Below are 11100 nucleotides of genomic sequence, written 5' to 3'. Positions count from 1 at the left end.
TTCCCTTGTCTCATCCAGCTTAATTACTCCCAGCTGTGCTCTCCTTCTGTGTCTCATTTCCCTCGTTATCCCTCAGTGTATTTAAGCCCTGTGTTTCTCTTCGTCAGGGTTGTAGTCTCCCTCATAACTCTGTGATTAGCCCTGTCTTTTCATGTATGATTTTATTATTAGTTTTCCCAGTGTAGTTTTGTTCTTTGTTTCCCCTTCCACCCCTGCAATAAAGCAGTGTTTTTGAGTTCACGTTTGTCTTGGTGAGTTTTGCATTTGGGTCCTTCTCTTGCCTGCACACAGCCGTTTTGTGACAGGTTTCTTCCTGTTAAAAGGGAGTTTTTCCTTCCCACTGCCGCCAAAGTGCTTCCTCATATGATGTCATAAGATTGTTGAGGTTTTCTCTGCTTTCTTTGCATTATTGTAGGATCTTTACCTTATAGCATTTTGAGGAAACAGTTTTTCTGATTTGGTTTTTCTGATTTTTCTGAATTTAATTTAATTGAAAGTTTAGAGAGTAATTTTGGTTTCTATCTCCATTTTGTATTGTACTGTTTTGTACTTGTATTTGCACCGCTGTCTGTTTCATGTACTGGGTCTGTGCTGCTATAAATAAATAGGATAGTGGCTTCTGAGGCATTAGTAATGTTTTTTTTTCTGTAATCTATATAATCTGGAAACCACTTTGCAGTAATAGAATTAAATTTCAACCCACTTTTATTTCCCCTCCTTCAAAGTTGGTGACCTGTAGATGGTGTAGACCAGGGGTCCCCAATCCCAGTCCACAAGGGCCGGTGTCCCTGCAGGTTTTAGATGTGTCCTTGATCTATCACAGCTGATTTGAATGGATAAATCACCTTCTCAACATGTCTTGAAATTCTCCAGAGGCCAGGTAATGAACTAATCATGTGATTCAGGTGTGTTGATCCAGTGTGAGATCTAAAACCTGCAGGGACACCGGCCCTCGTGGACTGGGATTGGGGACCCCTGGTGTAGATTAATAAGGTTACAATTAAACCTCCCCAAAAAAAAACACGCACACATGAGAATCAATAATTCAGGCTGCCCAGCCCACTTACAGGAGCTGTCAGCGGTTTTATTATTGTAAGGGGCTTGGTGACATTTCAGATAGCACTGACAGGACAAAGGATACACATCCACTCCAGACTTTGGCGCCTCATAAAGTAAATGATCCATGATGCTCGGTGGCTTTCTCTTTCTGCTCTTCGTCTTAGGTAAGTTTAGCAGAATGCTAAAGCAAGAATCTGAGAAATCTCTTGCAGGTTGGGTAAAAGCAAAATCTTTTATTTGCTTTTACTCGTTCAGTGATGTTTTTCACATTTTTGGTTCCCTGATTTTTTTTCATCGAAGGAATGAACCTGTCTTAGGTTTGTCAAGGCTTTTACAAATCTTTTATATATTTTAAATTCAAGGGGTTTCAGGTTTGGGAAATATTTTTAAAAAAGCATATTGGTTTGAAATTTTCAGTTTTGTGTGAGACTGACATGTGTCAAAAAAAGTTATTGCAGCAAAAAAGGACATTGGTATGTCTTTGAATAACTCCAAAGGGTGGAACGTTTTGGTTCCCATTTAAATACATTTGGACTGTATACCACAGATAAATGTCATAGAGAGATAAAAATGTACAATAAATAGGAAAAGTGCTTGTAATTAAAAATCATTAAAGGACTAATGGAATAAAACCAATAGTCCTGGCAACGCCCACCTCATAATAGCCTTTTAGTGACCACAGTCACTGGATATTAATGCACATTTGTGAGTGAACTGATGTTTTTAATGGTCTGATTATAAATTCAAGAGCATTGTACACCAGTGCACAGAGACTAATGGAAGTTTTTTAACTAATTAGGATCGCATTTAATACCCGATGTCCTGATAAATGCAGATGATGCTTATTTTAGATTTCACATAAATATAATCATATTTTAAGCTTGGACTCTAGTAGCTGTACATGATTCATGGTAAAAATAATCCTTATTTATCTTATACTGGGCCTTAGTGCAGCCCCTCAGTTTATTTGATGTCTGCAACAAGCTGTTTTAGCTCCTCTGTTTTCAAGCCAACTTTCTTCTGACTGTTTTCAACTCACAAACAGAAGGTTTGAACAGCAGATGGATGTGGCTTCTACTCACAATCTCGACTAACAGGGTAAAAAAGGGAGATGAGAAAAATTAGAAATTACTGCAGTATGAAGTAATAATTATTCAACTTAGTATCAGGGCAAAATATGTAAAGTTCACCTTTGAAACTTTGGCTATTTGCCGCTGTAATAACAGCATAGTAGAATTTGAAATGAAAAGAATTATAGGTCAAATTTGACAGCACTTTACATTAAGAATGATTTTTATCATAAGTGAATTGCTTGTTTGTGTTTTTTGTTTTGCTGTAGATAGAGTATATTCTGAACATGTCCGCAGCTATCAGGATGTTTTGAATTACCTAAACCTAACCAAAAACAATGAGCTCTTTACGATGACCCGGCCAGTGAAAAATTACATAAACCCAACACGGGTTTCGCTTGAAGTTCTGCTGTATGCCATCTTAGATGTGGTAAGTGCTCCAAGATTTATTTGTAAAGTCTTCAAATGTCAAAATTTGTTACATTGCTTTTGATGAAATAATATCATTATCATGAAGTAATATCGATATTATTTTGTTCTTTATAATCTCATTTCCTCCTAAAGGCTTCATTGAAATGAATCAACATTTTGCAAAATACAATAATTCCCTTTTACTTTAATGTTTGTGTGAAGAGATAAGCGGGGGAAGGTGATAATTTAATTTTATTTCTATTTCAGCTTTATTTGTCAGGTACAAACAAAAGAAAACATTGATCTCAATCAATTGTACCAAATTTAGCTACCAGGTAATTTCCATCTACAGGCCCCGGGCAGGTCAAAGAGACAGAATGACATAAAACATGAAAACACATCTTTAGCATGCAAGTTATACTAATACAAATGTAACTGATAAATCTATACAATTTTTAAAAAATCACTTCAGTAAACAACTTTAATACAAATACAATTAACTATCCCTATTGCCAGTCTTGGCAGCCGGGGATCGGTCCGCCAGGGCCTCCGCTCCTGGCCGCCGCCCGACACACAATGCACCCGACCCCTATGGCGCCTCCTGCGGGTGGTGGGCCTGCGGGAGGATGGGCCCATGTCTCCTCTTCGGGCTGTGCCCGGCCGGGCCCCATGGACTAAGGCCCGGCCACCAGACGCTCGCCCTCGGGCACCCTCCCCGGGCCTGGCTCCAGGGCGGGGCCCCGGTAACCCTATCCCGGGCAGGGTAAACCCTCGGGGTGTCCTGTGGGAGGTGTTGCGGGAGTATGGGGTGTCTGGCCCATTGCTACGGGCCATTCGATCCCTATACAACCGTTGTAAGAGTTTGGTTCGCATTGCCGGCAATAAGTCGGACTCGTTTCTGGTGGGTGATGGGCTCTGCCAGGGCTGCCCTTTATCACCGATTCTGTTCATAATTTTTATGGACAGGATTTCTAGGCGCAGCCAAGTGGCGGAGGGCTTTCACTTCGGTGGCCTCAGAATCTCATCTCTGCTTTTTGCGGATGATGTGGTTCTGTTGGCTTCATCGGGTGAGGGCCTCCAGCTCGCACTGGAACGGTTCGCAGCCGAGTGTGAAGCAGCGGGAATGAGGATCAGCACCTCCAAATCTGAGGCCATGGTTCTCAGCCGGAAAAGGGTGGAGTGCCCACTCCGGGTCGGGGATGAGATCCTGCCCCAAGTGGAGGAGTTTAAGTATCTTGGGGTCTTGTTCGCGAGTGATGGGAGAAAGGAGCCGGAGATCGACAGACGGATTGGTGCTGCGGCTGCAGTGATGCGGACGCTGCACCGGTCCGTCGTGGTGAAGAGGGAGCTGAGTGCAAAAGCGAAGCTCTCAGTTTACCGGTCGATCTACGTCCCGACCCTCACCTATGGCCACGAGCTGTGGGTAGTGACCGAAAGAACGAGATCGCGGATACAAGCGGCAGAAATGAGCTTCCTCCGAAGGGTGGCTGGCCTCTCCCTTAGAGATAGGGTGAGAAGTTCGGCCATCCGGGAGGGGCTCAGAGTAGAGCCGCTGCTCCTCCACATCGAAAGGAGCCAGCTGAGGTGGTTCGGGCATCTGACAAGGATGCCCCCTGGGCGCCTCCTGGATGAGGTGTTCCGGGCATGTCCCACCGGGAGGAGGCCCCGGGGCAGACCCAGGACGCGCTGGAGAGATTATATCTCTCGGCTGGCCTGGGAACGCCTTGGTGTTCCCCCGGATGAGCTGGAGGAGGTGGCTGGGGAGAGGGAGGTCTGGGCTTCTCTGCTTAGGCTGCTGCCCCTGCGACCCGACCTCGGATAAAGCGGATGAGGATGGATGGATGGACAATTAACTATTAAATATAATGAGAGAAATACTCAACTAAAAATTTGTATCAAAACACGCAGACAGTATCACAAATTTTTTGATTCCTACCACATAAATATCAAATATAATTAAATAATGTTTCAAAGCTTTACATAAAAAACAAAGAAGCAAACCAAACCAAAGTGAAGCATCAAGAATAGTTATTGTTGACAACGCTGGTTTTTCACCATCCACGTGACACTCTCAAAATTATACAGTTGACAAACCTGCTCAACAATATTCCAGCTGTTTGGCCCACACACAAACATTAATGCAATTTAAGATTTTAGAGGGGGTTACATTACAGGAGGTTTCGGTTTCCAAAGCTCAGGAGCAGTTACAGCACGTACACCCACCATGTACTTTATTAGAAAGACCACAGCTCTCCCTTTGAGCCCAAAGCAGCCTGAGCTGTTATGTCACATAGATGAGAGGTTTGAACAACATCTTGGCCATGCAATAAGATGTAAAGGCATTTATTACATTATTGAGTGGCATTAAGAGTTCAAATACCAAACAAAGAGTGATTTTGTCACATATCTGTTTTTTTACAGGTTGAGAAAGACCAAAAGTTCATTCCTTATGTTTGGACTGTGATGGTGAGTTCTGCCAATAGATGATGCATAAAACTGAACAACAAACAGTCTTTTTTCTTTCTTTCCTTATTTTTTTTACCTTCCCTTCATTTTATTTCATTGGCAGAGGTGGCACAATGAATATATTTCCTGGGATCCAGATCAGTTTTGTGGGATTAATAATGTTTCTCTACCTATTGAGGTTTTGTGGAAGCCAGATCTCACTATTGAAGAGATCTAAGTATAAATATAGTCACTTACAGAGACATACTTGTCTCTGATAGAATACATGTCTTTCCAGAAAGTCAAGCCCAAACCTTTAACTGGGACCAGTTGCAATCATTTGGAGGTGTTTGTGTGATACAATTCAATTCAGTTGAATTCAGTTATATTTATATAGCACTAAATCTTAACAGTAGCTCATCAAGGTGACAATAAGGCAATGAAATGGACTTGATGTAAATGATAAATTGAACAATGATAGCATGCTTTTTTTATGGTCTATAAACAAACACCAGTGCACAGTGTCATAGGGTTGCCTCTTGCTCATTTGTTGCTAGGAAAGGTTACAGTGCCACTGTGATTTTGTGAGATAAGCAGTTAGGATGAGTATATGTACTTATGTTTGGATGAATGGATGGATCAATCTCTAACTTGCATCAGGTTTTGTACCAATGCAGCTACAGAGAGGTATACAGAAGAAATAACGATGACTTGATATTTGTGCTTTTCTACAGTAGTTTATGAAGAACTTGCGTCTTTCTTTGTTTCCACACAGGACAGAAAAGGACAAAGCTCCTCCAAGTACTTATTTCACCATCAACGACAAAGGCAATGTTGAAGTCCAGAATGACCAGGTGCTGGTGAGCACCTGCAGGATGCAGATTTACAAATTCCCATTCGACATTCAAAGCTGCAACTTGTCCTTCAAATCTGTCGTTTACACCGGTGAGAAAACATTTAGCAAACAAGCTTGGTTAGCAAGCTGCAGTCATGGACTATATTGACACATTGCATACAGCTGACACAGATTTTTTTTTTTTTTTTAAATGTGGCGTTTAAATTAAAACACAGTTTAAACAACACTTACATTTGGGGCTATCCTCCAGTGGCCACTGAAGGAACTACAATTTTGTGTTGTCTTCTTTTTGCTTCTGCTTGATGTTGCTTAGGTGTACAGTTTATAACTTACTGGTGACTTGTGAACTGTGTCTCTCGCAGGGAGGGAGCAGAGTTAACATTTGGTGAATGGGGTTATACAGAATGAGCGACCTATGCTGTGATGTGATGCTTTGGTGTCCTTTCATTTCCACTTTAGCCCAGGAAATTCGGCTGCAGCCAAGTGACAACTCTACAGAAGCGACAGAGTGGTCTCCTGATTTGATGCGGACACAATATGAGTGGCTGTTCATAAACATGACAGTCACTGCCAACAATGCCAGTGATTTAGTTGGCCAAGACATCATCATGTACACTGTATGTATTTCTACACAAAAACAGAAAGTAACTTGGCATTATGATTTTCAGTACAGTGACCAGCTTTTCGTGCTTCACTCTATCCTGACTTTTTGTATTTTTTCTTACTTTATCTTATTGCCTCTATTCTTCATTTCTTCATGGTTTTCCTTAATATTGCTTAATTATATTTTACTGCTTTGTAAATATGCCGCATTTACCTAATGCATCTTTTAGGTTTACTGCTCACTTTATTCAGTTGTGTTTCAGCTTGTCAGCGATTTGAACTAAATCCAGATTTTTACAGATCACCATGAAGAGGCGATCGCTCCTCTATGTTGTCAACTTCTTGGTGCCTGTCCTCTTCTTTTTGTCTTTGGACTTGGCCTCCTTCCTGATCTCAGACAGCGGGGGTGAGAAGCTCAGCTTCAAGGTCACTGTTCTGCTTGCCGTCACAGTGTTACAGCTCATCCTTAATGAAATTCTACCTGCATCATCAAATAGGATCCCACTTATAGGTAAAGAAGCACAAAAAGTGCTGGATACTGAAGTATCCAGTGAAGTATCCTTCACTGGATACTTCATACTGTCTTAATGAAGAGTAAATTGTCCACAATACTGATCATCCTGCTGCCTTCAGCGGTCTACCTCATTGGGATCTTTGCTCTGATGATGCTAAGCCTTCTGGAGACCATTCTTGTAATGTATCCGATGGAGAAAGACTACATCCCAAGAAACTGAGTCCAAGAGAGACCAAAGCCTGACAGAGGATTGTACGAAACAGGGTAAAGCCAGCCTTCGCAGCTGTCACAGAGGTAAGAGCTGGAGTCGTTTATAGCACAAGTTCAGCACTACTCTCGTTACAGTCCACTGTATTGTTAACTCTCCACTGATTATTGGCTTTACGTAATGAATAAACATTAGGTGTCCAAATCTTAGGTCCTTTCATGAATCTGTAGCTTAATCATCGACATCAAACACTCTGCTCACATTTTGGATGCCATTTTGTTTGATTTAAACATATTCTGTTACTTTAAATCTGGTGAAAATTGTCTTTTCAGAATTGCACAAATGGACCCAGGGTGTGTGTATCTATGACGTGTCAGCCAGTGAAACTCCATCTGAACTGCTGCCTGAAGCCGAAGAGGTTAGAGCTGGGTGTAACTCCTGTCCAAATGAAGCTAAATATAAACACATAACAGCTGAAATTATGACACTATATAAACTAGTCCACTTTTTCAGGCCAGCACCAGTAAAGACCACCACCATGCTTTGGAAAGGCTTTCGGATGAGTTGAGGGAGATAGAGAAAACGCTGACTCGGCTACTCAATAACAAGAGAGAAGAGGACAAGCCTGGCTACTGGACCATAGTAGCAAAAAGAGTCAACAAAGTTTTTTTCGTTTTCTATATTACAGTAGTCACTCTCTTTTTATCTTTGATTTTCTTAAACTGGAAAACTGAGTAGAAATTACATTTCTATATAATTAAAACATTTAGAGTACCTTTAGTACAACTACTGGCCATAGGAAAGGTACGAATAAAGCTGACATAAGGTAGAGTTTAATGCGAATGAATGTCACCCCTCCACTCTCTGTATGGGTGACCGATTCTATGTGGACTGGGCTCCTACACAGAGGTCCATGTTTACATACATTAATTTCCTCAAGACTTACCATAACTTGCCTTACTCTTTAAACTGAGAGCTGGAAAGAGAAGCTCAATATCGTTCTCATCTCCACACCACTGGAGCTTTGTGTAAATGTGAGCATGCTTACTTTGGGAAGTTAAATATTTCATTTTTTTTTTAAATTTCAAGACGTTACTTGAGTTCTTATAACATATAATGTTTAGGTCATGTTAAACAGCTAAAAACTCAAACTGCTGTTACAATTTTTCATACTATTAGATCAATTAGAACAGCTATCCTGAATACGGTTAAATCAGACTCCCCACCCTGGTGTTGAGGTGCTTTGTTTCTGAAATTTTGGGGCGTGACCTTAGAGGGTAAGGAGGGCCAGGAGTGACGAAATGAATCAATTAAATATGCCATTAAATAATTCATTAAATGTTTCATTAATTAATTAAAAGTGGAATTCGTTAATTGAATCAGTATTTCAATAATTACTTAAAAGCACATTTATTTTGTTTAAAATGTTTAATACATTATTTTTGTATTTATTTTTTCTAATTTTATTTTAATTAATTACACATGACTTAATTATTGACATAGTTAATTAATCATTTATGTTTTAATCAACCAATGAAACATTTAATTATTTTATGGCGTATAATTAATTAATTTAGTCACTCCTGGCCCTCCAAAAGGGAGAGGAGCTGCAGACAATATGAAACAAAGATTAATTTGAACTATGAAGCAAATATGATGGAGAGAGAGAGAGAGAGAGAGAGAAAGAGAGAGAATGAGGAAAACAAAGGACAGATATATGAATTTCAGAGCTGTTTATCGCAATATCAGTTACACCAGATCACACACATTTGCAGTACTATCACTAAATGGCCATAATGAAATGATAGTGGCAAGACTGGAGGGTTTTAGACAATACCTTTGGGTCTGATATCAGTGAGAGGAGATAAGCGGTAAAATATCATGGCAGAATTGTACACATTTGCAAATGAACTTGTGAGGTACAACAAATATCAGCACTAAAAGGTAGTGGGAGATTGTAGATGGTACTTAGATAACTGAGGTGAAGATTAATTGTCTGGGAAAATTGAAAATATCACAAGTAGAGAAGACAAAGGCATTTTGGAAAACACTTACCGGGTAACAAAGGCTGTCAGGACAGCACGAGTGGAACCTGGCGAATCCGAACAAAGTCCAGAACAAAAACCTAGGAACAACATGGAAAATGACTTAAGAAGTCAGGAGAACATACACGGGACTTACAAAAGATCTGAACAGATGGACAGACAGTAGACAACAACAGAAAGAAATCACTAATAACTTTCTCACCTTTTCCAAACAGGGCCTCACTCCCTCTACTGATGGAGCACTTGTTGTGGTCTCTCCCACACCACGTATTACATCTCAATATGCTGAAAATAAAGATGCAAACATGTAAAAGCATTTACCCACATCCTGATTTTACCCGAGCCAGTGAGGAAATGATTTCCCAGATACATTATGAACATTTATATACTGCAATTACTGCTGTTTTCAATTCGCTTTACATAAATATCTCAAACACACAGCATGAAGATCAGCCTTAAGTGGTTGTTGTGAATTCAAATACTTTTACATTGTAATGTATCATAAATGCTCTTCAACTCTTGTTTGGATGATCACAGGAAGTTCTGTTATCCTCTTAGAAAAATGCAAGACGTTAATGTCTGTTTGTTTGAGCTTACTTTTGAAATTCTACTACTACTACTACTGCTACTACTAATACTAATATTAATAATAATTCAGATTTAAGTAGCCACTGCATCACAAAACTTCCATCATCCCCTGCAGTAATGCACACAGCTTAAATGAAAAAGAAAATAAAAAATCAAAAACAAAAAAGAATCAAAAATATACAAATGAAGACAAAGTTTTAGCACAGTTTTTCCAAACATCCTAGTTTTTTTTTTTTTTATATTTTTTTAGATGGTTACATTATTTTACTACACAGAGTTACACAGTTTTTCACAAAAACCAAAAACCATGGTCAAAATTAAGAACCCCCCACCCCCCACCTAATTTGTTGTAGTTTTCTACAAGTCTCACACATGTCTGTTCAACAATCCCAGCCCATTTTTCTTTGGCAAATCTCCCAAGCTCCCCAGACTTGATGGTCTTCTGGCTCTGATCTTGGTCTTAATTTACCCCACAGATTGTCAGTGGGATTTAAGTCAGGGTTTTGTGCAGGCCAGTCAGTAACATTCACTTTGGACTTCTAGATTTAAATGTACCTCCATATAAAATGTGAAAGTGTGATTAGGTGGAGGGGAAATGTCCTTCCCAGTTACTGTATTAAAATATATCGGAGGAACATAGCAATCTACACAAATTGTAGAATCGTTCCTAAATATTTTTAATACATTAGTTTTAAGTTTATCAGAATGCATCGGTTTGTTGGAATTTGTAACTTCACAGTATTTTATGTATATTTATGAATACAGAATCCTTTTCTATTAAAGTAAAATAAAAAAATTACTGACTGCACCTTTAAATTATAATTTATTTCAAGTGTAGCACTTCTAAGAACATATTAAGTTACCAGCTTATTTGTTGGAATATAAAGAAAATATAGTTCCTGTTGTAAATCCTGCATTTACAGCTGCATCTTAGACACGTCATGTTTTAGCATGATGAAATCAAACTCCTGTCATCTGGTTCTAAAAACATATACAATAACATAACACTGTTGAAATAAAAGCTTCTTTTCTTCTCATTTCTTGGTATGTCTTTGTGTATTTATTGCACAACCAACAGATCTGAGTGCCTCATTAGACACACAGAAGATACTCCCATGTTAAAAATGTCCAACTTAACTTGTTTAAAGACAAGTACAAAAGTTTTGATCAGTAAAACACCTTTAGGGCAAATATAAAGATCCAAAGTTTAAATTTGGTGCTGTGCTGCTTTGCTTGACAACTGTGCAAAATCAACTAGCTCTCGTTGGTGGCTTCACGTGCACTGAGCTGTATCTGTATCT

The 11100-nt window shown here is 39.5% G+C and overlaps 1 pseudogene; it reads left to right on the top strand.

The window, feature by feature from the left end:
* The first annotated feature begins 1043 nt into the window (after positions 1 to 1043).
* On the top strand, positions 1044 to 10789 carry LOC116335881 (annotated as a pseudogene).
* Positions 10790 to 11100: the final 311 nt, after the last annotated feature.

The sequence above is a fragment of the Oreochromis aureus genome, linkage group 8, assembly GCF_013358895.1.
Source record: "Oreochromis aureus strain Israel breed Guangdong linkage group 8, ZZ_aureus, whole genome shotgun sequence".
Lineage (NCBI taxonomy): Eukaryota > Metazoa > Chordata > Actinopteri > Cichliformes > Cichlidae > Oreochromis > Oreochromis aureus.
This window is presented reverse-complemented; position numbering and strand designations above follow the sequence as displayed.